This window comes from Nuphar pumila, chromosome 13 (assembly GCF_984573655.1).
Source record: "Nuphar pumila chromosome 13, dmNupPumi1.hap1.1, whole genome shotgun sequence".
In the NCBI taxonomy this organism is placed as follows: domain Eukaryota; kingdom Viridiplantae; phylum Streptophyta; class Magnoliopsida; order Nymphaeales; family Nymphaeaceae; genus Nuphar; species Nuphar pumila.
This window is the reverse complement of record NC_143261.1, coordinates 20,083,200-20,110,598: the sequence shown is the minus strand read 5'-3', so window position 1 is coordinate 20,110,598 and position 27,399 is coordinate 20,083,200. Positions and strand designations below refer to the sequence as shown.

General features: G+C 41.5%; 1 pseudogene; it reads left to right on the top strand.

Annotated features, from left to right (window-relative positions):
* The window catches only part of LOC149818013 (putative flavin-containing monooxygenase 1), a 32,299-nt pseudogene extending 10,225 nt beyond the window's left edge, over positions 1–22,074 (top strand).
* Positions 22,075–27,399: the final 5,325 nt, after the last annotated feature.

Sequence of the window (27,399 nt, the reverse complement as noted above, 5' to 3'; positions counted from 1 at the left end):
CTGACGAGATGCATAAGCTATCACTTTTCCGTGTTGCATCAGAACACAACCCAATCCTTTGTGAGAGGCATCGCTATAAATAGTGAAACCTCCAGATCCAGAAGGTAAGACCAACACTGGAGCAGTGGTCAAACGCTTCTTTATCTCCTGAAAACTTTGCTCGCATTTCTCATTCCTCTCGAACTTTACATCTTTCTTTGTGAGCTTCGTCATAGGAGCTGCCAATAACGAAAATCCTTCAACGAATCTCTGATAATACCCCGCTAATCCCAAAAAGCTGCGAATCTCTGTAGGATTCTTGGGTCTTGACCAATTGGTGACTGCTTCAATCTTTGCAGGGTCTACCATAATCCCGCCTTTAGAAACAATGTGTCCAAGAAAGGACACTTATTCTAACCAAAAAGCACACTTAGAGAATTTGGCATAGAGCTTATGTTCTCTAAGTGTCTGCAGAACTATCCTCAGATGCTCTTCATGTTGCTCCTTCGAAGTAGAGTATATGAGGATGTCATCGACAAATACCACGACGAACTTGTCCAAATAAGGTTTGAACACTCTATTCATCATGTCCATGAAGGCAGCTAGTGCATTAGTCAGACTAAAAGGCATGACCATAAATTCATAATGGCCATATCTTGATCTGAATGATGTCTTATCTACATCTTCTTTCTTGATCCTCAGTTGATGATATCCTGATCTCAAATCCAACTTTGAGAAGCATGCCGCTCCTTGCAGTTGATCGAACAAATCGTCAATTCTCGGCAAAGGGTATTTATTCTTTATGGTTACTGCGTTCAATTGACGATAGTCGATACACATGCGCAGTGATCCGTCCTTCTTCTTCACGAACAAAATTGGAGCACCCCGAGGAGATACTGAAGGTCGAATAAATCCTTTCTCCAATAACTCTTGTATTTGCTCCTTGAGTTCCGCAGGACCCATCCGATAGGGAGCCTTCGAAATGGGTGTAGTTCCCGGAACTAGATCGATTTGGAACTCAGTCTCCTGATCAGGAGAGAGACCTGGTAAATCTTCTAGAAAAACATCATCATATTCACGGACTATGTCAACGTCTGATATTGTGAGGTCTTCTTTCTCTTCAGTTTTCATGTACGCTAGGAATCCCATGCATCCCTTCTCAATATAAATATTGGCCTTTAAACACGATATGATAGCCGGCTTATGTAACTTTCTAACACCCTGGTATGTGAAAGTTGGAGTATGGGGTATCTGAAAGCTAACACACTTTCTTCTACAATCGATAGTGGCATGATGGTCCGACAACCAATCCATGCCTAGAACAACATCTAGATCCTTGAAGTCGAGTTGCAACAAGTTCATAGGCAACTCTCGATCTTTAATTATTACAACGCAATTAGGATACACAGTATCCACAATAGTGGTTTCTCCTATAGGGGTCTCTATTAAGTAAGAAACACTCAATCGAGAAGGTGCCACTGACAACCTTTTCCCAAAAACTGAAGAAGAGAAACTATGTGTGACTCTTGAGTCGAATAACACACGCGCAAGAACACCAGAAATAAGAAGTGTACCTTCAACCACATCAGGGTTGGCAAGAGCTTCTTGAAGAGCAGTCGCATAGGCGCGACCTGGTACTGCTGGCTTCGGCTTTGGTGGAGCGTTGTTTCTTCGATCAGGTTGTGGGCAATCATTAGCATAATGCCCCATCTGCTGGCAGTTGAAGCATTTGACATTCCTCAAGTTGCATTTACCCTTGTGCCTCTGGAGACCACAAGTTTTGCAAGCATTTTCCGACTGGACCGGCTTCTGGAACCTTTGCCGCTTGGCTTGCTGATTACCAGTATTCTTGACTTGCTTACTCTGGTTCTGACCAGGGTTTTGTCCCCCGAAATGCCTCTTATTGCCGCGCTGGAATCTATTCTTAGAATAAAACTTCTTTCGAGAAGATTCTGTCATATTGCCACCACTATGCTAAGTCTTTTCTTCCGTCTTGACTTTTTCCTTCGTTTGCGGTTTCTCAACTGTCTGCATCTCCCAAAACTCGTATCTGGAGGCATAGTCCACCAGTCGGCTGTATTTCTTTATTTGTTGTGGCCCGACCAACCTCAAAATATCGGGCCTCAAACCCCTCTCGAACGTTCTGCACTTCTCTTTCTCGTTTGCCACCAAGGACTTGGCAAAACGGGAGAGAGAGTTAAAACGTGCAGTATATTGGGCGACTGTCATGTCACCCTGCTTCAATTTCTTGAACTCTTCTTCTTTTTCCACCCTTTGACACTTTGGAAAGAACTGTCTGTAAAACCTTCTCACGAAAGTGGACCAAGGCAAGTAAGTGTCTGACTCCAAGGTGTCCCTGATGGACCTCCACCAGTGCTCCGCATCGCTGGTCAGATTGGATACAACTATCCAAACTCTCTGATCATCTGGACATTGGATGGCATCCAATGCCTTCTCAACTTGCATCAGCCAATTCTCTGCCACGACACCGTCAGGAGTGCCATCGAAGAGCGGATGTTGCATATTCTTGAACCTCTCCGCCCATAAGGTGATACCAGAAATCACCGTCTGTGGCTGACTTTGTTGGGCCCGAGTAGTTTGCAACAGCTCATACAATATGCAGTTTGTAGTATACTCAGGCGGTACCCTCGTACTCTGACTCATTGGGGATCCAGGTGGAATCTCCATACTTTCTTCTCTACCTTCATGATGAGTATATCTCTCCGGCGTGTGCGTTGCCGCGTGGCTCCCTTGAACTTGTGCCCCTTCCGTAGTAGGGGAAGATGAGGGTGCCCTTCGCGACGGTCCACCAATGGTTTCCCTTTCCCGCCTGGCTGCTACCGTGTCCTTGGAAAGATACGAAGTTCCTCTACGAGTAGCCATTTGTACTGCAGTAAAATTCTTACTTAACATCACATGTTTCATTGGAATCTCACAAGATTTGTATCACATCTTACGCAAAATAATTCACTTTATTGCATTCCAAAAAGTTTCATACTTGAGAAACATTCTAATTAAGAAAAAAGAACGAACAATGCAATTAAAATAATACTATTCTACTAAGCAAACTAACTAGTCCTAATCATTCTTCGATCCATCCGAAGCCGGGCCTGTTCCTTGTACTCCCTTGAGTCTGAGTCTCGGGAGGAGCATTCAAGTCGTACTGAGGCGTAGCAGGAGTGTATGATGGCGACGAAGATGCGTGGGTAGGTGTGGCAGGAGTGTAAGTAGGGGAGGCAGGATCATCACTCAGGTCTTCATCCTCGCCTCTCTCTTCTGAATTTCCTCGCCCCTGTCCAAACCCTGGGTCACCTTGGTTGACTCCCGCTGCTTGCCGAGCTGCTTCGGTTGCCTGAAAAGCCGCTCTCCGAGCTTCTTCAGCCAGAAGCTCATTGAATGGAGGTGGAACCCTCTGGTTTCCCCCACTCATGGCTGCCATATAACTAGCCCGGGACATATGTCATCCCCGTCCTCTTGCCATACGAAAACCTCCCCGAGGCACAAAGTTGGTGTTCGGAGATGCTCTTCTCCCGATGCCTTCTCGTGCCGCCATCCGGTTTCCTCCCATTCGCCCACGTGCAGCCCTCGCCCTCTGACAGTTGCATTGGCGATTCCTCCTTCCGTAAGGTGGAGGATGTGGCCCCTGGGTAGTGTAGGGGTAGTTCTGACGATAACCATCCCGGTCTCCGAGAATTATGTAGATCGGAGGTGGCTGAGGCGTCAACTCTCTAACCACCTGAGTCATGCTTGTGATGACTCCCGTAACCATTGCCATTGCGGCAAAGAATTCCTCTCTTCCCACAAAGGGAGGCTCAACTGGGTCTTGAGCCCGTGCGACTTCGTTGTTTCCTTGATTGTTAGTCATTTCTAAATATATAATAATTTAATCACTAACATATATTATTCAAGCAGAGACTTACATCTTGTCATTGAGTCTTATTATGAATGATGAACAATTTTTCTATGTAAACCTGACTCTGATACCACTTTGTAACACCCCGATCTGGGACCTCAGGAGTCCGAGTTCGGTTGGTATTACTTTCCAGAGGGAAGAGTGCAAAGCTTACACTGTGAAAACGTGGCTAAAAAAAACTTTTTATTTTATTGACTAATAAAACTTTTTCTTACATTGATCATCATTCATAACAGAAGAAAAACAATTACATTATTTTCAATGACAAGGAAAGTAAAAATATATCACTGCTCTGCTGTAGACTGAAAAAGAACTGCTCACAAGCGACTGATCTAATGCCTGAAACCTACAGTTGTAATTAAACAAAAATGGGGGTGAGTCTACAACCCAGTAAGAAATAATTATAAGTAAATAAACAACAATTTACAACTGTAGTGGGCTCTAAGCCCCTAATCTTATTTTAATTCTCGATACACCACACATGTTTGTATATTTTAATTTTCCCCATTATCATTCTCAAATACTCTCTTTCACACAACTATCACTAAGCTGGCTATACCGGTAATAGCCATCTATGGGCGTAGCAACCCTGTAGAACACCCAAATTCTACATGTTGGCCAAACAATGAACCATACACTCCCAGTGGTCCCCAGACCACCAGGCACTGCAGTGAACCACCACGGGGACCCCACCGGTAGCTAGCCAGGAGGTCAAGCTCTCAATCTCGGCATGGTTCATGCTACATCCTAAACATGATGGTTATCAACCATCCATGATCCTCTAGAGTCCCAAACCAGTGTGAGTGAAATCTTAAGTCATAACTAAGTTCACACATTGAACAATATACTCACATTCAAAGTTCACTCGTTCTCTCACGAGTGGTGTCATGACTAATCACAACAATCTCATGGTGACATTAGGACTCACACCTCTCTCACTTAGCATGCAATGATGTAGTGTCTCTACATCGTTAAATCACCGGCGGCCCACTCTCCATGTTGGCTGCACTTTGGCCGCGAACCAGGTAGCCCTTGCCACAGGTCGCCACTTCCGGGATTTAAGGGGTCATGCATGCTGATCTCAAAGTATCTATTCACACGTGAATAGATTAAATGGGACTCTAAACTAAACATGGTCTCATCACAATGCATGATATTTGGCAATCATATAAACATGCAATCACAATTCGAATTTCTTTTCATTATGCATGACATATCAAAATTAACTTGCATATCACATCAACATGTATATAACTCAACTCTAAATGTCAAGCATGGATTTTATGCATGTCATGGTCTCTCAAAACTATCATGCTAATCACTAACAACATAACAACAACCAACGAAAACAAATTGTTTATTTACATCTAAGATTACTTATAATATCCCTTACCTCAAGTGTTGACTTTGTGCTCTCTCCGAAATCGAGCCTCACGAAGCTCTAACACTAGGATCTGGTCATTAAGGTAATATACTTTAATCAGTTCACAAACTTCTTACTAAAATTACCAAAATACCCTTCCCGAATCTTATTAAAGAAACTACGGTTTCTATATTTCTGGTTTGACTGAATTTTATAGACTATTGGATTCCCCTCTTCAATACAAATCCAACGCACCAAACCTCACTCGATTCTGAGTTCGGAGTGCGAAGATATGTCCATTTTACTAAAATGGATCTCACATATCCAAATGGATCTCTTAGCACATTTCGGATTTCGGGCCAATCCGAGACTATTTTCTGATCCAATCCTGATCTGGATCCAAACTCTGTCTGTTTGGATTCAGATCCTACTCATAACTGGATCCAAAACTGCTGACTGGATCCAGAAAGTCTGATTGGGTTTGAACCGGTCTTTCCCCAAGCTGGTTTGGGTCTGAACCGATTCAACCCAAACCGGTTCACCCAACAGATTTGGGTATGAACCGGTTCACCCAAACTGGGTTGGGTCTGAACCGGTTCGACCCGAACCGATACACCCAACTGGTTTGGGTCTGAACCGGTTCGACCCGAATCGGTCCATCAAACCGGTTTGGGTCTGACTCGAACCGGTTCACCCAACTGGTTCGGATCTGAACCTGTTCGACTCGAACCGGTCCATCAAACCGGTTTGGGTCTGAACCGGTTCACCCAACTGGTTCGGATCTGATCCTGTTCGACCCGAACCGGTCCATCAAACCGGTTTGGGTCTGAACCGGTTCGACCCGAACCGGTTCACCCTAAACATTTTTTTTTAAAAGGACTCGTTCTGGGCGCGACCCAGACCGAGCCATCGGTCTGGGTCGCACCCAGACCGACCCGGTCTGCTTAAAAAGGACTGAAAGGGGCAAAGCCCCTTTCGTTTACAGGGAGGGGGCGGCCACCTGCCGACCCTCTCCACTGTGTCCAGGAGGGCATCGGCCGGTGGCCGGTGCCGGCTGCCCCCCCAACGCAGGGAGATCGGCCACTGGCGTCGGCCGGCTGGCCGATCCCCTCTCTCCTCTCTCTCCCCCTCTCTCTGTTTCTGTTTTTTTTTTTTCTTTAAACTGTAACTCGCAGGCAGCAATGGCTGCCGGACCTCTGAGTTCCCAACAATAAAGAAGAACGAAGAAGAATACAGAGGGGGCTTACCTTGCTGCCGTCGCCGCCGTCTCAGGTAAGAGCCTCACTTTCTCTCGCTCTCTTTTTCTCTGTGCAGGGTGCGGAAGGGGAGCCTGCGTGAGGGTTTTTATAACCCTCACGCAGGGTGGGGGCTGAGGATAACCTCGTCCCCCCTTTCCGCGGATTATGGGGGGTGAGGTTTATCCTCACCCCCACTCATTACGCGGTTTCCCCCTTTGGGGGGAAAACCGCAGTTTTTTTTTTAATTTTTAATGTCTATCCCCTCCGGCGACTTTGCCGGAGGGGGTTTTACAACCCCCTTGCCCCCGGGGAGTCTCCCAACTTCCATTGAGCAAGGGCTTATCCCCTGCTCTCATTAATGCAAGGGTTTGTCACTCAGGGAGATGGAACCCTGACCATCCGTCTAGTGGCAGGGGGCCTTTATTCTTTAAAAGATTGTCTAAAAAATTATCTTGTTTGAACCAACGCAATATCACTGATATATGGTTTTATCGTTCAACATTTGCTTGGCCCCATCTGATCAACACATCCTGTCCTCTTCTGGTCACTCTTTCTAGTCGGATGGGTGGTCCAGGTTACTTTGATCAAGTTAAGGGCATCCACCGCCACGGGTGACCTGCATGCAACTCATCCCTCTCAAGCCACGTATGCCCATCGCTTGGACGGGCCAAAAATTTTCTTCAGGAACAGGTGCAATGTGATTGAACACTTTACATGATCACTCACCATCTATAGGAGGATTCAATCTGTCAGTTGTGAGGTCTAACACTAGATGGAGGATGATTAAAGCAATCACATTGCACCTGATCTCAAATCTCGACGGCCTTGAAAGTACATATTTTGGGGACAGTTGGATCATGAAAACCCCAATTGTTTTGGGATGAAGGCGTAGTTGTTGTTGTTGTTGTTTGTTTGGATCATGAAAAGCACCCTGAGCTTACTCTTGCAGATGGTGGAGGTTGGGTTTCATGATCCTTTGCATAGGCTGCTTCAGCGACTTCCCCAACCTGCCCCATTTCCCACCAAACAAGGGCCCCGAAGTTTTCAGAGGACAGGTGATGCACTCCATGGAATACTCTCGCATTCCTGACCCCGACGCCACGACCCCTTGTCTCAGGCAAGCGAGTCGCGGTGGTTGGCTTCCAAAAGTCTGCGATAGACATCGCCCCAGAGTGCGCCAATGCCAATGGTACTACTCCAAGAGCACGTATCGGTCATTTTTTTCCTCTTCCCATTGTGAGAATGAGAAGCATAGTGGCTATAAAACATATGAGGCTTTAATTTTGCAGGGGTGGAACGTCCATGCATTCTGCTGTACAGAAAACCTCAGTGGAACCTTCCCAATTATAACATATGGGGAGTGAACCTCGCCTTCTTATACCTCAACCGCTTGGCCAAACTCATGGTGCACAAGCCTGGAGAGGGAGTTCTCCTTAGTCTGCTGGCTACCTTTTTCTCTCCATTGGTGAGTAAGCATCATGCTTCATTATAAAGAAAAATTTCTCACGTTGAGCTTTTCGGCCTTTTTGCCTACCATATGCATTTTCCGTCGAATGGGAAGGCATGTTCGGTCAAATAAGAAAAGTGCTTTTGCGTTTTGAGATCACTACCTTATGCATTTCTTCCATAGATACCATAGTTACCAGGAAACAAAATGGATACGAGAGAAGATGAGTGTTAAAAAGCAGTATGAAGCAGGAAATGGGATACAATTGTGAAGTGAGCACATGAAAAATTTAAAAAAAAAATACATAAAAAACAATATAAAATGATATAAAACCATCACCCAAGCTTGTTATACAAAACTTATAATTCTTTAACATAAAAAATGTAAAAAGCGAGGGAAAGGAGTGAGAAGTGACAAGAAGCTACACGGAAATGTTAAATAAGCAAAAGGGAATGGATTTAAAAAAAGATGGCAGACTTCTCACTAAAGATAATCTAGTTTCTAACAACAACAACAACAACTATGCCTTCATCCCAAAACAATTGGGGTCGGCGATATGAACCAAAAAAGAAAATCATTCTGGGTATTCCACATGAATCCTTCTCCTCAAATCATTTCTATTCAATGTCATGACCTCGGTGAGGTTCAAAGCATTCATATCATTTCCTATCATCTTCATCCATGTCTTCCTAGGCCTACCCCGGCCTCTTTTAACCAATATATTTTCCCAATTCTCCATCCTTCTAACTGGAGCATCATTAATTAGGCCTTCGCTGAATATGTCCAAACCACCGTAAACGATTCTCTCTTATCTTATTTTCAATGGGTGCAACGCCTACCTTCGTACGTATCTCCTCGTTCTGAATCTTATCTTTTATTGTATTTCCACACATCCATCTAAGCATACACATCTCAGCTACACTCATTTTTTGAATATGATGTCTCTTGGCAGCCCAACATTCTGTACAATATAGTAAAGTGGGTCTAATAGTCATCCTATAAAACTTTCCCTTCAACCGCAATGGCATTCTACGATCGCACAACACTCCAGTTGCACTTTTTCATTTCATCCACCCAACCTTTATCCTATGATTTATATCTCAATTAGTTTCTCCATACTTTTGAATGATAGATCCCAAATATTTGAAACAATCATCCATCGGTATTTTTTGCTCACCAAGCTTCACTACACTTCCATCACTACTTCGTTGCTTACTAAACTGACATTACATATATTTTGTCTTACTCTTACTCAACTTAAAACCTCTTGCTTCCAATGTTTGTCTTCACAATTCTAACTTAGCATTAACCCCAGCTCTAGACTCATCAATCAAAACAATATCATCAGCAAACAACATACACCACAACACATTTTTTTGAATTGATCTCGTAAGCTCATCCATCACTATAACAAATAGGAAAAGGCTTAAAGCAGATCCTTGATGTAACCCAACCGTTATAGGAAAATTGGTTGTCACCCCTCCACAAGTGCGGACATTGGTTACTACTCCTTCATATATATCTTTAATTATACTAATGTACTTGAGAGAAACAACTTTCTTCATCATTGTCCACCAGAGAACGTTCCTAGGTACTCTATCGTATGCGTTCTTTAAATCATTAAAAACCATATGCAAAGCTTTGTTCCTCTCTCTATTTCTCTCAATAAGTTGTTTGAGAAGATATATAGCTTCCATAGTTGATCTTCCAAGCATAAAACCAAATCGATTCTCCGATATCATGACAACCTTCCTCAACCTAGACTCAATCACCCTCTCCCAAAGTTTCATAGTATGACTCATGAATTTTATACCACAATAGTTTATGCAATCTTGTATATCACTCTTATTCTTATATAGAGGCACCAAAGTACTCTTCCTCCACTCATTAGGCATCTTATTTGTCCATCAAATCTTGTTAAAAAGATTTGTCAACCATTCTAAATCTTTCTCTCCCAAGCATTTTCAAGCCTCGATAGGTATACCATCAGGGCCAACTGCCCTTCTTGATTTCATTTTCTTTAAAGCCTCTGCTATTTTTTTTCTTTTGAATCTTGTGCATAAAGTCACGATTCATCTCATGAAAAGGAATTGAGAAGTCTCCAAGATCCTGAGCATGACTTCCATTAAATAGCTTATCAAAATAATCTTTCCATCTCTCCTTAATCTCCCCATCTTTGACTAAAACCCTTTGCGTTTCATCTTTGATACATCTAACCATACCCAGATCCCTCGATTTTCTATCTCTCATCTTTGCAAGTCTATAAATATCCTTCTCGCCCTTTTTGGTATCCAACTTGCCATAAACCTCCTTATATACCTTATCCCTCACATTTTGAAATACTTTTTTAGCTTCCTTCTTTGCTATCATATACTTCTCCAAATTCTCATTATCACGACTCTTACTTAGATTTCTATAACACTCTCTTTTAACCTTAATAGCTAATTTAACATCCTCATTCCACCATGATGTATCCCTTACCTAGCGGTGCACTGCCTTTAGACTCACCCAATACTTCCTTAGCCACCTTTCTCATGCCACCCGCTATCTTATTTTGCATTGATTCTGAATCCTCTTCGAGACATCAATCAACTTCCTTAACTACCTTCTCTACAAACATTCCTTGTTTAGCTCCTTTTAGTGCCCACCACTTAATTCTAGGATCTATCCTATGTCTATCCCTTTTGCGGCATTGTCTAATTCTAAGATCTAAAATTAAGACTTTATGTTGTGTATCTACACTTTCTACTGGTATAACCTTACAATCGATGCAACAACCCTTATCTCTCTTTCTAAGTAGGAAAAAATCTATCTGACTCGTATTAACCCCACTTTTAAATGTTACTAGGTGAGACTCCCTCTTCCTAAACCAAGTGTTTGCTAAGATCATATCATAGGATAAACCAAAATCTAAAATCCTTTCTCCACTTTCGTTTTTTTCTCTTATACCATAGCCTCCATGGATACTCTCAAATCCATCCCTACTAATGCCTACATGTCCATTAAGGTCACCGCTGATGAAAAGCTTTTCTCTATAAGATATCCCTTGTACTACTCCATCTAAATTTTCTCAAAATTGACGCTTAATGGAATCATCTAAACCTACTTGAGGTGCATAAACACTAATAATATTAATAATATTTGTACCTAATACTAATTTAATAAGTAAAATCCTATCGTCCTTCCTACGGACCTCAACTACATTATCTATAAACTCACAACTCATAATAATCCCTACTCCATTCCTATTCTTATTTATTCCTGTATAGCAAATCTTATATCCCCAAGGTTCTATCACTTTTGCTTTCTCACCTACCCATTTGGTCTCTTGTAGACATAAAATATCAATCTTTCTCCTACACATAACATCTACTAACTCCTAGTTAAAGACCCTATGTTTCAAGTGGCTAACCTAATTTTATGGTCTTGGACTAACTTCTTTACCCCCACCCGTCCAACAAAGTGAGGGAACTCTTGCCTATTTGACACCACACCCGGGCGTCGGTGTGACGCGTCACTTCCGAACGACGACCTAGCAACCCTTGCCCATTTATCACTGACTCCGGGCCTATAGAGTACAGTGCGTCGCTCATTAGGGAACGCCTCAACGAAATTCTCATATTGGTTCATATTCATAGGGTATGACTAAGTTTTTATGATGGCTGTTAATGGCCTACCGCAACCCTCCTCCTTTATCCGGGCTTGGGACCGGCAGTGTATAACTAAACAGTTATACACAGGCGGAGTTAGATAATCTAGTTTCTCATATTTAGAAAATTGTTTCTCAAAGCTTCCCCTCCTTTCAAGGAAGCCAAGAGTTTCCAGCTTTCTCACTTAGCAAAAAGCTTTTGGTGACTATGACTTCATCTTTGTATAATGATGATATCAACGCTTTATGGTGTGCCTCACTCTTTGCACAATGTACGGTGGTGATTTCAAAACCCAATAAAATGTATGTTGTTATAGTTAAATGAAAACCTACCCAATAAAAAAATATGTATCCTATTTTTGATGTTTTTTCAAAATTCTGACCTTCATCATGATTGATTTAGTAGAAATTGATACTTGGATCATGCATTTTGGATAAAAAAATGGTATTTGAAGCCTCTAAAAATTATGAAATTATAGGCCATTAATTTTTGAAACCTTATAAAAAGATATCTATGCATCCAAATCAAATGCTCCAAGTGAATCCTATAAAACCAAGTGCATAGAAAATTTCAAAAAGACACGGCGATAAATGTTTTTTATTGGGTAGGTTTGGGAGGTTTTCTATTGGGTAGATTTACATTCCCTGTTATGATATATCACCTGATCCATCCGACCTAATACATCTTTTCATGTGGTTTTGATTCCAACTAAAACTAAAATTTTCTTTGGATAAATGGATTGAAAACGGTGTTATCTCAAAGAGGTGGATGAGGTCTAAATTTGTGGAAAGCTACCTCAAATGGAAGCTGCCCTGGAAGAAGTACAACATGGTGCCTCCTCATAGCTTCGAGGAGCAGATCTCTTCTTGCAGGATTGCAGTCCTACCAGACACATTCTACTCCAAGGTGGAACAAGGAAGCATTGTGCTGAAGAAAGCTACCAATTAGAGCTTCTGCGAGAAGGGAGTTATTTGTGAGGGTGACCCTTCTCAGGAGCAAGTGAATGCTGCCCAAAGTGGATCGTGCACCGGTCTGACAAACTCTAACATGCATCTATCGTCATTTCTTTGAAATCCACATAAATAACTATGTTTTTTTAGATTAGCATCAGAAAAAAAAATTATGGGGCTTAAAAATTCTCTAAAAATATTAGATTATGTATAGCATTTATATAAGGTCAAATGCATTCCTTAAAAGCCCAATTTTTATGAGTTTTCATCAATGTGAAAGTACCAAGATAGAAAAACTTTGGGTGTGCAAACTACACACTCCCCCATGCTTGAATGACACTGTCATCAGTGGCACTCCCCCATGCTTACATGAAACTATATGAATGCACATGAGAAACAGAAGAAATATGAGGAAAGTGGTAGAAGTCACCTAATCCATACTGTGTAATCTTACCTGATGCTGCTCTATACTAGCTTTGTAGATATTCTATCTGTCTCAATGTTGATAACTCATAAACATGCACAAAATGCAATGCATACATGATCTAACCTTCATGCTCATGAACAAAGACATAACCAAATGCATTCTAAGAAAACTACGAAAGAACCAAGAAATCTAACCTTAAAAATACAACATGCAAACACTGTTTGTTGCCTCACACATCAACGAGGTCAATGACTTTGATGTCCTAACTATGGCATCTGAAATGTAGGGCTTGAGTTGTTGCCCATTGACCTTGAACATGTTGCCCGTCCGTGGGTCCAAAATCTCAATAGCACCAAGCGAAAAAACTCTCTAGACTATGAACGGGACATCCCATCTAGACTTCAGCTTCCTTGGAAAGAGATGGAGTCGCGAATTATAAAACCAAACTTTTTGCTCAGGCTCAAATTGTTTTCGCACAATGTGTTTGTCATGAAAATGCTTGGTTCGAGCCTTGTATATTTTGGCGCTCTCATACGCATCGTTTTGCAACTCCTCGAGCTCACTCAATAGCAATCTCCTCTCTACGTCAGCTTGGGCCATATTAAAATTAAACTTTTTGATTGCCCAATACGCTCTATGCTCCAATTCCATAGAAAGATGACATAGCTTTCCAAAAACCAAACGGTAGGGGGACATGCCAATCGGGGTCTCAAAAGTAATGTGATATGCCCATAATGCATCGTCAAGGCATTGGGACCAGTCCTTCGGTCTGGTCAGACTATCTTTTCAAGAATCTGCTTAATCTCTTTGTTGGAGACCTCGACCTGGCCACTCATCTGTGGATAGTATGGTGTAGCAGTCTAATGGTGTACAGAATACTTCCTAAGTAAGGAAGCTACCTGCACATTCTTGAAGTGCATACCACCATCACTAATCATCGCTCTGGGGACACCAAATCGACTAAAGATATTATTTTTGATAAATCGAAGCACCTCCTTATGATCATTGGTCTGAGTGGCCACGACCTCGACCCACTTGGAAACATAATCGATTATCACTAAAATATAAACAAAATCGAACAAAAATTGGAAGGAACCCATAATATTGATGCCCTAGACATCAAAAATCTGTATGACAAGAATGAGAAGAAGGGGCATCATATCGTGCTTGGAAATGCTCCCTGTCTGCTGATAGCATAAGCATCTCCTACAAAAATTATGAGCATCTTGATGTAGTGTCGGGCACCAAAATCCATATTTAAGAACATTCACAGCGGTCTTCCAACTGGAAAAGTGGCCTCCACAGGCTAGGGAATGATAGAAAGACAGAATAGAATCGTACTCTTCCTCAGGGACACACCTTTGACTCACCTGATCGAGACATATTCGAAATAACTTTGGATCCTCCCGAAAATAATGTTTCACTTGCGCCAGAAAATGATTTCACTCATTCTTGGCCCAATGTATAGGAAATTGACCGGTCACCAGATAGTTAATGATGTCTGCAAACCAGGGCAAACGCTTGACATGAAGAAGTTGCTCATCTGGGAATGAATCATCAATTCGTCCCTGATCAGTGGATGTTTCCACCGTCAGTCTGGACAGATGGTCAGCTATAAGGTTCTCACATTCACTCTTATCTCGAATCTCAAGATCAAATTTTTGTAGCAAGAGGATCCAACGGATGAGACGCGGCTTAGCATCTTTTTTAACCATCAAGTATCGCAAAGCGGCATGATCGAAGTAAATGATGACTTTGGAGTCCAACAAATATGAATGTAACTTCTCAAGGGCAAATACTACTACTAACAGTTCCTTCTTAGTGGTCGTATAGTTTATCTAAACATCGAAGAGGGTCCTGCTAGCATAATAAATGACATAAGACTTATGTTCGATCTTCTGGCCAAGAATGGCTCCAACTGCGTAATTGAAAGTATCACACATGATCTCAAACGGCACTGACCAATTAAAGGAATGAAGGATGGGAGTTGTGGTCAGGGCCTCCTTCAAAGATAGAAATGCCTTCGGACAGGCATCATCAAAACAAAATGGCTGGTCTTTAGAGAGCAGGTTGCATAACGATCTAGAAATCTTGCTAAAATCCTTGTTGAATTGCCGATAGAAACCTACATGCCCTAAGAATAAACGTACCTACCGCACAGAGGTCGGTGGAGATAATTTGGCAATCAACTCCACTTTGGACTTATTGACCTTAATCCCTTTCTTGGACACAATATGTCCAAAAACAAGCCTCTATTGTACGATAAAATAGCTCTTCTCTCAGCTAAGCACAAGATTTGTCGTCATGCATTATTTTAGCACTCTCACTAACTTTTGGAGACAATCGTTAAATGAGAATCCATACATCGAAAAGTCATCCATGAATATCTCAAGAATGTCATCAACCATGTAGGAGAAAATTGTCATCATGCACTGTTAAAATGTTGTAAGAGCATTGTAGAGCCCAAATAGCATTCTCCTAAATGCAAAGGTGCCATATAAACAGGTGAATGTCGTCTTCTCCTGGTCATCGAGTTGAACGGCCACCTGATTATATCCTAAATAACCATCCAAGAAGCAAAAATAATGTTGTCCTTCGAGTTTCTTCAAAATATGATCGATGAACGACAACGAAAAGTGATCATTTCTAGTTGCATTGTCCAACTTCCTGTAATTGATGCACACTTGTCACCCCGTGGTAGTTCTCATGGGGACGCTTTCTCCTTTCTCGTTAACTGTAACAGTGAGCCTAGACTTCTTGGGGATAACCTGGGTGGGGCTCACTCACTGACTATTGAAGATGGGATAAATGAACCATGTATCCAACCACTTGACTACCTCATTCTTCACCACTTCCTTCATATGGGAATTTAACCTCATTTGCATCTCTCGTGAGGGCTTGGCACCCTCATCTATGATAATCTGATGCATGCAAAAGGAGGGATCTATCCCCTTTAGATCCGCCACCGACCATCTAATCGCCTCTTTATGCTCATGCAGAACCTAAAGAAGCTGACACTTCTGAGTGTCAGTCAAGTCAGCGAAAATGATGATGGGGAGAGACTGATCCTTGCCTAAAAAGGCATACTTAAGCAAAGCTGATAAGGGTTTTAACTCAAGTTCGGGCAGACTCTCAATGGAAGGTCGGGCAGGCTTCTCTGTCAACTCAGGGAGTGGGTCAAAGTGCTATGTTCAATTCAGTTCACCAGACCATCTATCAATCAATTCAAGGCTCTCTCCCTCGAGTGATTCATCAACCTTCTCTTAAGGTGGATCACTCAACGTCCAAACATGCTCCACTTCTATAAGGTCCTGAATGAGATCGACCTCGAAAGAAACATCATCGCCCCAGGGCCCATAGCAATATGGAAAATGTTCAGCCTCATCTTCCTGTTGCCGAATGAAATGCCCATTACGCCTGTGCAGCAATTGATGCATGCATTGGCGGTGGCCAGGAAGGGGCGACCTAAAATGTTGGGGTATGCCTCATATCATCCACTCCCTCTATATCCAAGATGATAAAGTCAACAGGGAAGTAAAAGTCTTCCACCTTGACCAGAACATCTTCAAGAATCCTTCTCAGGACCTTGATCGATCTGTCTTCCAAATGTAGAGTCATAGGTGTCAGCTTCATCTTCTTTAGTCTGAACTTGTCATAAAAGAAACTCTGCAAGATATTCACACTTGCTCCAAGGTCGAGTAAGGTACGCTCAACAATGATATCTCTTATGACACAAAATAATAGGAGTCCCTAGATCCTTGAGCTTTGGTGGGGTTTGGTGTTGTAATACCGCACTCACCTGCTCAGTAAGATAAATCTTCTTCGGCACATGAGACCTCAACTTCCTCTTCTACGTACAAAGCTTCTTTAGAAACTTTTCATATGCAGGGACTTGCTGGATGACATCTAGCAAGGGGAGGTTTATCTGAACGTGCTTGAAAATTTTAAGCATCTCTTGTATGTTTACCCCTTGCTTGCCAAATGACTTTGGCCTCTCTAGCACCTCAGGAAAGGGGGCTTTAGAGTTATAGGACTTTGAAGGCTCAGATGGAAAATCCTTCTCGCTCTTCTGAGGTATGACAGTAAAGACTGACTGCTTTTCACTAGGTCTCTCACTTTCTTCTGCAGCCTCTCTCGCTTTATATTGCTTCTCATTCTTAAGGGTTATAATCGCTTGAGCCTGCTCTTGATGGGCGTTTGTCATGTGCAGGGCATGCATCGACTCCGTACCTCTAGGGTTAACCAACGACTGGCTAGGTAACACCCCCTTGCTTCGCCTACTAACCGCCTTTGCAAGCTGTCTCATCAGTGTCTCAAGTTTTGCAATGGACTGTGTATGAGAGTGTAGGTTTGACTTGAGGTCCGAGAAGGCCTACAACATCTTGTCCTCGAAAGACTGGCTAGAAACAGGCTCCTGGGATGAAGGCTGACTATAGGAAGGCTGATCTAGGGGGTAGCTGGATCTCTAGAAACCAATCGCATAACCGCCTTACCTAGGTTGGTTTTGAGAAGGGATGGGGGGTTGGACTTGTGGACTTCTCCATGAGAAATTGATATGGTTTCGCCAATTCGGGTTATAGGTGTTGAAAAATGGGTTGGGTGTGAGCTTGGCGAAACTTTGCATCATCTGAGCTTGCTCCTAGACAAACTCAGGGTATTGTGGCACTACGAGACAGTCAAAGGCATGGTGTACTAGGCTAGCACACAACACACACACCTGCATAGCTGGGGAGGGATTCGACAACAGCTGATCCAATTTCTGGGTCAGTAGGTCGACCTTATTATGCAACTCATGGTTTGTCCCTAATTCGAAGATACCAGCCTTCTTAGCTCCAATAGGGACAGGTGTATCCCTCTTAGATCGTGAAGATGAAGTGTGATACATCGAATTCTCTCTCAAGATCTCAAAAAGGGCACATGCCTCATCCTCACTCTTTAGCATGAAAGTGCCCCCGCATGTTGCATCGACCATTTGACGGTGCTTCTCGGTCAACTCGTCATAAAAATATTACACCAGTTGCCAACGGGGCACCTGGTGGTGGAGACACTTCTGGAGAAGATCTTTCATCCTCTCCCATGTCTCATAAAATATTTCTTCCTTAATTTGCGAAAAGATGGTGATAGCTTTTTTATATTGGTTCATTTTATCAATCGAGAAGTATTTCTTGAGGAACTCTCTTTGCATGCATTCCCAAGTGGTAATTTGAACTGTATCTAGAGCCTTCAGCCAATACTTGGCTTTGTCTTTAAGGGAAAAAAATAATGTTAACTTGAACGTATCATCCCTAAAATTATTGATCTGCATCGTAGAGCAGATCTTGAGGAACTCATCAAGATGGTGGTAGGGGTCTTCGTTGCTAAGGCCATAAAAGGATAGTAACATTTGAATGATGTTGGTCTTAATCTTGGTTTGCTCCTACAATGGATCTAGCAATACAAGAGGCGACAGTGTATTCATTTAGAATAAAATACTCCCTCAGGGGATGGGTCACATCAAGCAAGCGCTTCAAAGTAGTATAATGTAAAGCAAACCTTATTTTTGTAATCTTTATTAGCTCTAATTTTTTATTGCTTCTAAAGATTGCTAGTGTTTTTGAATGATTTGTGATATACTTCACAATTTCTTTACTCTGCAAATATGTTTCTCCCAACTAATGAAACTCATGTGCCAAATCCTTAAAGATTAAATTAAGTGTGGGCACAACACAAGATGACCAAAAAATATACTTATACATTTGTTATAATTCTTCACATGTTAACTTGCAATTTGTTGCATTGTCTGTAATCATTTGCACTACATTAGAAAGCCCCACAAATTTAAATCCCGTCTTCAAAAACTCGACAATGTTTGCAGCTGACTGTTGCACTTTAGAAAAATCGCTTGCATATAAGAACATCGAGCCAAAACAGTTTGTTGCAAGTATATTTATCAAGTGTTTGTTCTTGATATTTGTCCAACCGTCTGAGACAATGAAAACTCCAAACTCCTAAAAAAAATTCAAAATTCATTTAACTCCCTGTGAACACACTCCTTCTCACTGTCAAGCAACGTTATTCGCGCGTTTTCATATGATGGGGGTTTATATCCAGGCACTTTACTAACTGTAGATATCGTCTCTTCCCAATATGGTGATCGAAGCACCTTGAAAGGTATGTCATTTGCACACAAAAAACTGATAATTTTGTGATCTACATCATCTCTTTCTACCTTTTTAAAGGTATCACGAATATCAATTATTTTTTGGCTTTTACTAGATGATGTAGTCATACTAATAGGCTTTTTTGGTTTATCAATTCTTGATCTTCTCAACTCAAATGCACTTGATGAAACCTCCACTCGTCGAACTTTCCTGTTAATTTTTCTTGTCAATTCTGCATTTTTTGCAACTACAGGATAAAAGGCAATCCTGACATTTTGTCTCTTTGGAGATTCCATGAGATGTGCAAAAACTCGAGTATATGACCCATGATAAATATTTTTGCAGTGACTGCATATAAAAACATGGGTTTCACCTTGCTTTCCTTGCCCACTCTTTTTTTGTTTCAATACATGGCGTCATAGCACTGTTGTTTTATGCATGCTAGGTGATTCATCATCTTGGTCATCTTCGGAATAGTAGTCATCTAAGTCATATTCTTCTTCATCTTCCTCATCAAAATAACTTTTGTTTCTGTCCTCAAACTGATATGGACAATCAGAAGACCTTTTGCCCTTTCTTGCATTGTCATTTTCAACACCACTAGACGATTCATGCTTCAAATTTGTCATTTTCAACACCACTAGATGATTCATGCTTCAAATTATACAAAGAATCATCATCGTCATCATAATTATCGTCATCATAGCTTGTGATAGTCATTAATGAAGCAAAGAACAGGCAAATATACCTGCATCATAAAAGTATAGGAATCATTTTAGAACACTTTAAAAAAGCTATTATTAACAGCAAAGGATAGAGAGTAAAGAACACAAATCATTGCTTATATACGCAAATGTATGCGCATTAATATATAGTATATAGTATATAGTAGCAAAAAATATGTGCATAAATTCACAAAAAATGAATAAAAAATGATTTTTTTATCTAAGAGAGAGAGGATTGGACTTGTAAAAGGCTGATGAAAGTTGAAACTATGTTATTAGTCAAAGGTAAAATATATAAATCTAAGCTAAATTATCAAACAAGAAACAGATCCATTAGGAAGTTATAGATTACAAAAATCACACGTTAATTCCTGAACAAAAAACATATTAATAGACACAACATTGATCATGAAAGTATAACATGCATTAGTATGTTTTGCATTCTAAGGACAAGACTCAAGACATATATTTCTCAACAAAATAATAAATAAAGATAAATAAAGCAATTAGACAGAAAACATAATCTTCTTTTCAACAAAGAGGTTATGTGACCAGCTTGCTCGTAGCATTGGACGAGACTTTCGTGCAACTGCTATTCATGGAGATAAGTCTCAAGGTGAGAGACATTGGGTGCTAAATGAGTTCTGTGCTGGTAGATCTCCGGTATTAGTTGCCAAAGATGTTGTTGGTAGAGGATTATGTTCATCGGATTGACCGAACAGGAAGGGTTGGTGCTACTGGTGTGTCTTATACCTTCTTTTATGACCAATATTAACATCCAACATGTAATAAACCCAAATATTAAAACAGAAAATATTTTGAACTTCAAAGTACCACTGGGTTTTGAACCAGCAACTTTCCACCACAAAGAGACATGTACTGACAGCTCACACCAACCACGCAGAGCCACTGTTGGTACTTTTTTTGAGAGGCAAGATAGGGTTAGTCAGATCCCTACCAGTCATACAACTATACCACTAGATTTTGAACCTGCAACGTCCCAACACAAGGTGACTTGCACTAGCTGCTCCTACCAGACTATTGGAGCTCCATTAAAGGGGTACGAAAGGGAGAACAAAGATGGAGATAAGAGATGGAAAGAGGAGAAGTTGTGGGAGATACGGAGAGAGGAGAGTACGTACCTGAATGGATTCATCGTCGGTCGGTGGAGGTTGCCGGATTCTGGATTCCGCCGATTGGTTGCCAGAGAAAGGAGAGAAGAAGGGAGGAGACTCAGATTGAGCTGCGTGAAAAAAAACCCTAAAGCCCTTTGGGGTTTTGTTTTCATGGGTTTTTCAAAATCTTTATTTTGCCCTTTTAAAAAAACTTGTTCTTTTAGGTTTTTTTGGAAAAAAGGTTTAAAAAAAGATAAACCTATAAAATTGCCCCCTTCATACCCCTTTAATGGGAGTGCGCGTACCCCTTTAATGGGGTATGTGCACCCCATTGAAGGGGTACACGCTTCCCCATTGAAATGTGTGCTTCTCCATGCATTTTGGAAGCGCCACGTTTCGCACTTCCAAAACGCATATCAGGGAAGCGCACTTCCCCTACTATATCGATGCTTTCGATAACGTTGGTTAAAAGTGTGCCTTGAGGCGAGTGGTACGGCTCTTTTCCAGGCGTAAGGTGATGGATACATTTCTTCTGCAGAGTTTTGCGTGGTAATGAATTCTAAGGCAGCAAACAGGTGACCGAGTTCATTTTCGGCCTCGATACGTCAAGAACACACACAAGTAAAGATCAAAGGTTGAGTTGGGGTTTCGTCTAGCGCACGGCTAGGATACAAGGTTGTTTACACAAGCACGCAGACCCAGATTACAAGCTCAGAAGAGCAAACCCTTGCACACGCAGGTGCTTCACTTAATCATAGATGCGCTTATCAAATATGAAGTAAAACGCACGCACAGTTTGGAAAGGAGAGCACAGATAAGGGGAGGTTGTGACTCGTAGTGCACAGGCTGGAGTGCAGGCCCGTTGCACACTGCAACAGTGTGTAGGTTGTTGCAGACCTTGCTGCACTCTGCAGCAATGCGGGCTGCAGGGACTGCCGCCAAGTGTGGCGCAGGCTGCAGGGCTTGCAAGGAGCAGGTTGTGCAAGGCGCAGGGCGAGCGAGTGCCTGCAAGGGCACAGCGCAAAATGCAGCACGACAGCGGCTGGTGCGAGGTGCATGTGCAGCTCTCGGGTGCAGTGCACTGCAACAGGTGCATGGAACTGCATGGGATGAACAAGACTGCATAGTATGGGGCCTCCAAAGGCCAGGGAGTCGTGGGTGACCCGCATTTGTCCAGTCCAAGGGAAAGTCCTCCAGCAACATGCCATGTGACTCTGTTGTAGCGTCGGCACTGGGGCGCAACCGTACGCTAACGGAGAAGAGTCGGTAGGACCAACTTGGAAAATATTGAGTTACTTGCGTAAAGGATTTCGTGGAAACGATGACCGCTACGCAAGATGTACAAACCCAACTTGAAGAAGTTGAAACTCGTATGTGGTTGAAAGAAGAGCTTCGAAAGCATGAACCACGTTGGAGATCAGCCTGATGTTGTAAACCTCCTTGGGTGAAGGAGGTAGAAGAAATCCCTAGACCGATGGCCGGTTCCTTGGCTAGCCGGGCGTGCGCCTACTTCACCAACATTGTTGATCACTCGTTGTTAATGGCCCAAGCAGACCCAAGTGTTTTGCAACACTTGCGTGAACCGAAATGGCACAGTGAGAAGGATCTCACGGCCTTGTGATGAAAAGCCTCTCTTCAACAGAGGGGAAAAGGAGAGGGAGTATGTAGACTCAAGCCAAGCCTTGGAGGAAATTAAAAAACAAAGCATAACTGCCCTAGTGGGCGTTATTAAAATGTGTATATATAAATATATATGCATACATATACTTATATATATACATACATATATGTATATATATACATATATTTTCTTTATTTCTCATTGTACATTCAAATACCTGATAGGAGTATTTTTGTAATTATTCTGTATATTTTTACTTTTAGGTTTTTCTTTATTATTTTCTTTTTATCTTTCTTTTCTTTTTATTTTTAACCCTTGTAATAGGACCACTAGGGGCCCCACCTTCTAGTCGTTGGGGCTCCCAATGACTAGAAGGGAGCCCCAAGTGGTCCCTCTTTCTCCTACTTTTCTCCTCTATAAAAAGAGGGCTCTCCCTCTTGAGTTGTAAGGGTTTTTTAGCCCACTTTGTCTCTCTCTTCAATATATTTTTTGCCTTTTAGGCATTTTACCCCTTAGTGGGTTATTTGTGCACTTTATGTGCTTGTGTTCTTGGCTCTTTGTTTGACTCTTTTTAAGAGTTCTTTGGGTTATTGGTGTTTCCGTTGTTTTCATTATATGGTATCAGAGCAAGGTTTTCAATATTCTTGAAAGATCTTTAGAGCTCTTCACATTCTATCCTTCCCGTCATCAATGGAGCATGAATCAAGAGTTGAGCTCTCCTTCAAGCTCAATGGCGCAAACTATCTTATGTGGGCATCGGCTATGGAAAATCATCTAAAGAGGTAAGAAGTTGTGGGGTTTTGTGATGGGCGTCATTCTTGAACCCACCTTAAAGCTCACTAAAATTGAAGGAGGTGTTGAGAGAGCTCTAGATGGCGATGACCGCATCAAAGTCATTGATTAGCATCAGTCCAAGGTAGAAGATTGGGAAAGTAACCATGCCAAAATTTTAGCATGGTTCATGAACAATGTTGATATTAAAAATTGTGCCAACATTGCGAAATTTAGGAGAGCCAATGAAGCATGGTTCTTCCTTAAGGGTATGTATACCAAAAAAGATTTAGCTAGATAATTTTTTTGTCAAGAAAAGATTGGATCTACTAGACAATCAGACATGAGTGTGTGATTATTTTAGTGCTTTAACCCCTCTTTGGGATGAACTCACTCTTCTTGAGCCCAAGTGGGTGGCTTCGGAAAATATTCAACTTAGAAGAGAACAAATTAAAAAAGAGCATTTCTTTTAATTTCTTCATATGCTTAGGCTCAAATTTGAACAAGTTAGGGCATCTCTTCTTCATAAAAGTAAAGCCTTACCTATTGAAGATGCTCTTGTCGAAGTATGCCAAGCGAAAACTCGTCTTGGCATAAGCTTTAAGAATGATAAAATTTTGGCCGTTACTAGGCCAAGAACAAATATAAAAGCATATAGACCGCCCCATTTTTTCAAAAATAATAGGTATAGAAAGGGAGTGATTTGACACTATTGTAATGAACCGGGGCATATTAAGCCGGTTTGCCCAAAGCTTAAAGGAAAGGTGTCCGCGGTTGGAGAAAACACTCCAAAGAAGGAAGAAGAAGATATTAATGGAGGAGGTATCAAAGAAACTTTTTGCCAAATTTTTGAAGTCCTCCAACATCTTCTCAAGACTTCTTCAACATCAACTTTTGGAGCTGCCATAGCCTATTCATCATCACCTACAGGTATGTGGATACTAGACTCTGGTGCTTCTTTTCATATGACATCTCATAAAAATTCTCTTTCAAATGTTTTTTCTGACCCTATATCTTTGTATGTTTCAACGGTCGATGGGACATCTTTAAAAATTGAAAGTATTGAAACACTTGACTTGAAATCCTCTCAAAAAAATTTTGTCCCTAAAGTAAGAGTTGTTCTAAAAGTTAACTTAAATCTTTTTTCGGTCTCTCAAATTACCGATCGTGGTTGCCAAGTCTCTTTCTCACCTAAGGATTGCACCGTGCAGGATCTCCAGTCAGGGAAGCTGATTGGGCAAGGCCATAGGAAGGGCGATCTTTATTTTATGAATTTTTTGACTCTTTCATCCAAGTCATTTTATAATTTTGTAAATGTCAAAAGTATTGAAGTTTGGCATAAGAGACTTGATAATCCAAACTTTTTAAATATGTCTCTTTTTTCTTTTTTGGACAATAATTGTAAAGACAAACACATGACGTGTAAAGATTGCATTTTTGGGAAATCTAAAGCTATTCCATTTCCTCAAAGAAATTATGTTCACACACGACCATTCAAACTTGTTCATTCCAATGTATGGGGTCCCTCTCCTATTGTATCTAAAGGAGGCTTCTCATATTATGATGTCTTTGTTGACGATTTCACTTGATTTACATGGATTTACTTCCTAAATCGTAAATCTAAAGTTTTCTCTTTTTTCAAAGAATTCCATGCAATGGTTAAAAATCAATTTTTAGGAAACCTGCCCATTCTTAAATCTGACTCGGGAGGTGAATACATGTCCAATGATTTTCAAAGCTATTTAAAAGAAAATAAAAAATTTCATCAACGTTCTTGTCCAAACACTTTCCAACAAAATGGTCTTGCGGAAAGAAAGCATAGACACATAATAGAGACAACAAGAACTCTATTAATTTTCAAAAATATTCCAAAATCCTTTTGGGACGAAGTTGTTCTGACTTCAACATATTTAATTAATAGAACACTCTCATCTTCCTTGAAAAATCTTTCTCTGTTTGAAAAACTTTACAATATGTCTCCCGACTATAAAAGACTGAGAGTTTTTTTATGTAAGTGTTTTGTTCTAACTCACAAAAACGATAAACTTTCTTCAAGGGGAATTGAATGTATTTTCTTAGGATGTGGCAAAAAACAAAAAGGTTATCATTGTTTTGAACTATTAAATAACAAACTTTATATCTCAAAATATGTCACTTTTCTAGAAGAATAAAATGGCTTTTCGCATAACCTAAATGAAAATGTTGATTATTTTTTTTGTTTAACTTGTTACCTCAAGAAAAATGCATAGACAATCATGTTGAATCTATAGAGCCTCCTGAAACTATCATTGAGAATCATATTGAACCTCAAAATGATGAGCAACATGATCTACATGAAAGCCTAAATGACAATATAACAAGTCACACACAAGTTTATACTAGAAGAAATGAAAATAATATCCCTTTTAACAAGAGTGTGATTTACATCGCAAGCAATCATACATTTCACGAGCATACCAAGCATATTGAAATGGATTGCCACTATATTCGAGACGAAATTCTCAGAGGAACTATCACACTACCATATGTTACTTCAGAATATCAGTTGGCTATCTTCTTCACCAAAGCACTTTCAACTTTGCGTTTTATGTTTCTTCTTAGCAAGCTTTCGGTCTTCTCCCCGTAAAGTTAGAGGAGGTGTATTAAAATGTGTATATATAAATAAATAAATATATATATATATATTCTTTATTTATCATTGTACATTCAAATACCTGATAGGGGTATTTTTGTAATTATTCTATATATTTTTACTTTTAGGTTTTTCTTTTTTATTTTTATTTTTATCTTTCTTTTTTCTTTTTATTTTTAATCCTTGTAATAGGACCACTAGGGGCCCCACCTTCTAGTCGTTGGGGCTCCCAACGACTAGAAGGGAGCCCCAAGTGGTCCCTCTCTCTCCTACTTTTCTCCTCTATAAAAAGAGGGCTCTCCCTCTTGAGTTGTAAGGGTTTTTCAGCCCACTTTGTCTCTCTCACTTTAATATATTTTTTCCTTTTAGGCACTTTACCCTTTAGTGGACTATTTGTGCACTTTACATGCTTGTGTTCTTGGCTCTTTGTTTGACTCTTTTTAAGAGTTCTTTGGATTATTGGTGCTTCTACTATTTTCATTACAGATGTACAAGAGAGAAAGGGGCGGGAAATAAAGGCTGACAGACTCACATGGCGCAGCAACTGCCTACGCGCACATGGCGCTGCGATAGGCATGCACGTTGTGGGCAGCAACCGCTCGCGTGCATGTTGTGCAGCAATCGCCCACCCGCATGCCGCTGTAGCTAGCGCGCACGTCGCGCGGCAACTGTCGTCCGCGTGGTGGGCGGCAAGCACGCACATCGTGTAGCAACTGTCGTGCACCTAGTGTGCATGGCGCGCGGTAGTGCACCCACCCGCGTTACGCGCAGCAACTGTCGTGCACGTTGTGCGCGGCATGCGTGGCACTACGACGGCCGCCCGACCGCGATACGCGCATGTTGCATGCAGCACTACCATTGTGTGCATGGCTACATGGCATGCGGCAACTGCCAGCACGTACGTGGCATGCGGCGTTGAAGCCGTTTGTGTCAACATGGCATGTGTGGCCCGGTAACCGTTCGCACACATGTGACTCATTCCGCATGGCATGCCCTTCCGCACGCATATCTTGTGTTGTGCGGCAACCGTTTCAACGTTCTTGTGGGTGCACCAAGTATTTGAATGTGACAGCAATGGTGTGGTTGGTTGGGACGTATCAATCCACCATGCTTCCATTCTTTTGTCCTCAAAAGTTCGACACTCATCACCCTCTTCGCCAATCTGATTTGTCATGATCATCCATCCTCCTCCTTTGTCCTAATGACACCAAATGTTGCCTCTTGACTGAAGGATGCAGCTTGGGAAGGAAGAACGCCATCGAAGGAAGAGTGTGTTTACTAGCGCAGCAACTGTTATCGCATGCTGCAGAGGCGCGTGCGGCGTGGCAACCATAGTCGTGCTACAGAGGCGCATGCGACACACGATAACCGCTGTCGCGTGTTGCATGACACATGGTGCATAATGCTGGGACGTATCACGAGGCCCTC